This window comes from Rhipicephalus microplus, chromosome 4 (assembly GCF_043290135.1).
Source record: "Rhipicephalus microplus isolate Deutch F79 chromosome 4, USDA_Rmic, whole genome shotgun sequence".
NCBI lineage: Eukaryota > Metazoa > Arthropoda > Arachnida > Ixodida > Ixodidae > Rhipicephalus > Rhipicephalus microplus.
In genome coordinates this window covers 190902020-190906797 of record NC_134703.1, presented here as the reverse complement: position 1 = coordinate 190906797, position 4778 = coordinate 190902020, and the positions used below count along the sequence as shown (strand labels likewise).

The 4778-nt window shown below is 43.0% G+C and overlaps 1 non-coding gene across 1 annotated transcript; it reads left to right on the top strand.

Moving 5' to 3' along the window:
• Positions 1 to 2511: 2511 nt before the first annotated feature.
• TRNAF-GAA (transfer RNA phenylalanine (anticodon GAA)) lies at positions 2512 to 2584 on the top strand. The gene has a single exon. It is a non-coding gene; the product is annotated as a tRNA-Phe (tRNA).
• Positions 2585 to 4778: the final 2194 nt, after the last annotated feature.

Genomic DNA, 4778 nt, shown 5'->3' with positions numbered 1-4778 from the left:
TAGGTATACATTTCTTTTCCTTATTTCATTGAACGAGGGTCTTGTACTGGCAGACTTGGTGTGTTTAGGTTGTATAAGAGGGAATATTAATCAGCTGCCCGCTCATAATAAGTTCACGTGCTACGTGACGCCTAACATGCGCATAAGAGTGTTTTTACACTCGCCATTTGCTTATAGAAGGCGCTGACTGTCACTCCTACTTCTAAATTCACATATAAACCTAAAAAGTGAATGGAGGGAAGGCCGCTGTGGAAGTTCAGTGGTTAGAGCATCGAACGCGTTATTCGAAGGTCGTAGGTTCGATTCCTGACCACGGCTGGTTATTTTTTCATCCACTTTTCTTTCTTCTTATTTACATTCCATTGGTTCTAATAACTTCCCCTGTACAATCCTTGGCATTACTGTCTGTTAGATCTCATTAATATTGTGTTAGAACACGGAAAACGAGCCCTTAGGTATACACTTCTTTCCCTTATTTCATTGAACGAGGGTCTCGTACTGGCAGACTTGGTGTGTTTAGATTGTATAAGAGGGACAATCATACAGCTGCCCGCTCATATTAAGTTCACGTGCTACGTGACTCCAAACATGCGCATAGGAGTGTTTTCACACTCGCCGTTTGCTTATAGATGGCACTGACTGTCACTCCTACTTCTAAATTCACATAAAAACCTAAAAAGTGGACGGAGGGAAGGCTGCTGTCGTAGCTTAGTGGTTAGAGCATCGAACGCGTAATTCGAAGGTCGTAGGTTCGATTCCTGACCACGGCTGGTTGTTTTTTCGTCCACTTTTCTTTCTTCCTATTTACATTCCATTGGTTCTACTAACTTCCCCTGTACATTCCTTGGTTTAACTGTCTGTTAGATCTCATTAATATTGTGTAAAAACAAGGAAAACGAGCCCTTAGGTGTACACTTCTTTCCCTTATTTCATTGAACGAGGGTCTCGTACTGGCAGACTTGGTGTGTTTAGGTTGTATAAGAGGGACAATTAACCAGCTGCCCGCTAATAATAAGTTCACGTGCTACGTGAGGCCAAACATGCGCATAAGAGTGTTTTCACACTCGCCGTTTGGCTTATAGATGGCGCTGACTGTCACTCCTACTTCTAAATTCACATATAAACCCAAAAAGTGGATGGAAGGAAGGCCGCTGTGGTAGCTCAGTGGTTAGAGCATCGAACGCGTTATTCGAAGGTCGTAGAGTCGAGTCCTGCCCACGGCTGGTTATTTTTTCACCCACCTTTTTTCTTCTTATTTACATTCCATTGGTTCTAATAACTTCCCCTGTACATTCCTTGGCATTACTGTCTGTTAGATCTCATTAATATTGTGTTAAAACACGGAAAACGAGCCCTTAGGTGTACACTTCTTTCCCTTATTTCATTGAACGAGGGTCTCGTACTGGCAGACTTGGTGTGTTTAGGCTGTATAAGAGGGACAATTAACCAGCTGCCCGCTCATAATAAATTCACGTGCTACGTGACGCCAAACATGCGCATAAGAGTGTTTTCACACTCGCCGTTTGGCTTATAGATGGCGGTGACTGTCACTCCTACTTCTAAATTCACATATAAACCCCAAAAAGTGGATGGAGGGAAGGCCGCTGTGGTAGCTCAGTGGTTAGAGCATCGAACGCGTTATTCGAAGGTCGTAGGTTCAATTCCTGCCAACGGCTGGTTGTTTGTTCATCCACTTTTCTTTCTTCCTATTTACGTTCCATTGGTTCTAATAACTTCCCCTGTACATTCCTTGGCATTGCTGTCTGTTAGATCTCATTAATATTGTGTTAAAACACGGAAAACGAGCCCTTAGGTATACACTTATTTCCCTTATTTCATTGAACTAGGGTCTCGTACGGGCAGACTTGGTGTGTTTAGGTTGTATAAGAGGGACAATTATTCAGCTGCCCGCTCATAATAAGTTCACGTGCTACGTGACGCCAAACATGCGCATAAAAGTGTTTTCACACTCGCCGTTCGGCTTATAGATGGCGCTGACTGTCACTCCTACTTCTATATTCACATATGAACCCAAAAAAAGTGGATGGAGGGAAGGCCGCTATGTAAGCTCAGTGGTTAAGCATCGAACGCGTTATTCGAAGGTCGCAGGTTCGATTCCTGCCCACGGCTGGTTATTTTTTCATCCACATTTCTTTCTTCTTATTTACATTCCATTGGTTCTAATAACTTCCCTTGTACATTCCTTGGCATTACTGTCTGTTAGATCTCATTATTATTGTGTTAAAACACGGAAAACGAGCCTATAGGTATACACTTCTTTCCCTTATTTCATTGAACGAGGGTCTCGTACTGGCAGACTTGGTGTGTTTAGGTTGTATAAGAGGGACATTTAACCAGCTGCCCGCTCATAATAGGTTCACGTGCTACGTGACGCCAAACATGCGCATAAGAGTGTTTTCACACTCGCCGTTTGGCTTATAGATGGCGCTGACTGTCACTCCTACTTCTAAATTTACATATAAACCCAAAAAAGTGGATGGAGGGAAGGCCGCTGTGGTAGCTCAGTGGTTAGAGCATCGAACGGAATATTCGAAGGTCGTAGGTTCGATTCCTCCCCACGGCTGGTTATTTTTTCATCCACTTTTCTTTCTTCCTATTTACATTCCATTGGTTCTAATAACTTTCCCTGTACGTTCCTTCGCATTACTGTCTGGTAGATCTCATAAATATTGTGTTAAAACACGGAAAACGAGCCCTTAGGTATACACTTCTTTTCCTTATTTCATTGAACGAGGGTTTCGCACTGGCAGACTTGTTGTGTTTAGGTTGTATAAGAGGGACAATTATTCAGCTGCCCGCTCATAATAAGTTCACGTGCTACGTGACGCCAAACTTGCGCATAAGAGTGTTTTCACACTCGCCGTTTGGCTTATAAATGGCGCTGACTGTCACTCCTACTTCTAAATTCACATATGAACCCAAAAAAGTGGATGAAGGGAAGGCCGCTGTGGTAGCTCAGTGGTTAGAGCATCGGACGCGTTATTTGAAGGTCGTAGGTTCGAATCCTGCCCACGGCTGGTTATTTTTTCATCCACTTTTCTTTCTTCTTATTTACATTCCATTGGTTCTAATAACTTCCCCTGTACAATCCTTGGCATTGCTGTCTGTTAGATCTCATTAATATTGTGTTAAAACACGGAAAACGAGCCCTTAGGTATACACTTCTTTCCCTTATTTCATTGAACGAGGGTCTCGTACTGGCAGACTTGGTGTGTTTAGATTGTATAAGAGGGACAATTATACAGCTGCCCGCTCATATTAAGTTCACGTGCTACGTGACTCCAAACATGCGCATAGGAGTGTTTTCACACTCGCCGTTTGCTTATAGATGGCACTGACTGTCACTCCTACTTCTAAATTCACATAAAAACCTAAAAAGTGGACGGAGGGAAGGCTGCTGTCGTAGCTTAGTGGTTAGAGCATCGAACGCGTAATTCGAAAGTCGTAGGTTCGATTCCTGACCACGGCTGGTTGTTTTTTCGTCCACTTTTCTTTCTTCCTATTTACATTTCATTGGTTCTAATAACTTCCCCTGTACATTCCTTGGTATTACTGTCTGTTAGATCTCATTAATATTGTGTAAAAACACGGAAAACGAGCCCTTAGGTGTTCACTTTTTTCCTTTATTTCATTGAACGAGGGTCTCGTACTGGCAGACTTGGTGTGTTTAGATTGTATAAGAGGGACAATTATACAGCTGCCCGCTCATATTAAGTTCACGTGCTACGTGACTCCAAACATGCGCATAAGAGTGTTTTCACACTCGCCGTTTGGCTTATAGATGGCGCTGACTGTCACTCCTACTTCTAAATTCACATATAAAGCCAAAAAGTGGATGGAAGGAAGGCGGCTGTGGTAGCTCAGTGGTTAGAGCATCGAACGCGTTATTCGAAGGTCGTAGAGTCGATTCCTGCCCACGGCTGGTTATTTTTTCACCCACCTTTCTTTCTTCTTATTTACATTCCATTGGTTCTAATAACTTCCCCTGTACATTCCTTGGTATTACTGTCTGTTAGATCTCATTAATACTGTGTTAAAACACGGAAAACGAGCCCTTAGGTGTACACTTCTTTCCCTTATTTCATTGAACGAGGGTCTCGTACTGGCAGACTTGGTGTGTTTAGGCTGTATAAGAGGGACAATTAACCAGCTGCCCACTTATAATAAGTTCACGTGCTACGTGACGCCAAACATGCGCATAAGAGTGTTTTCACACTCGCCGTTTGGCTTATAGACGGCGGTGACTGTCACTCCTACTTCTAAATTCACATATAAACCCCAAAAAGTGGATGGAGGGAAGGCCGCTGTGGTAGCTCAGTGGTTAGAGCATCGAATGCGTTATTCGAAGGTCGTAGGTTCAATTCCTGCCAACGGCTGGTTGTTTGTTCATCCACTTTTCTTTCTTCCTCTTTACGTTCCATTGGTTCTAATAACTTCCCCTGTACATTCCTTGGCATTGCTGTCTGTTAGATCTCATTAATATTGTGTTAAAACACGGAAAACGAGCCTTTAGGTATACACTTATTTCCCTTATTTCATTGAACTAGGGTCTCGTACTGGCAGACTTGGTGTGTTTAGGTTGTATAAGAGGGACAATTATTCAGCTGCCCGCTCATAATAAGTTCACGTGCTACGTGACGCCAAACATGCGCATAAGAGTGTTTTCACACTCGCCGTTTGGCTTATAGATGGCGCTGACTGTCACTCCTACTTCTACATTTACATATAAACCGAAAAAAGTGGATGGAGGGAAGGCC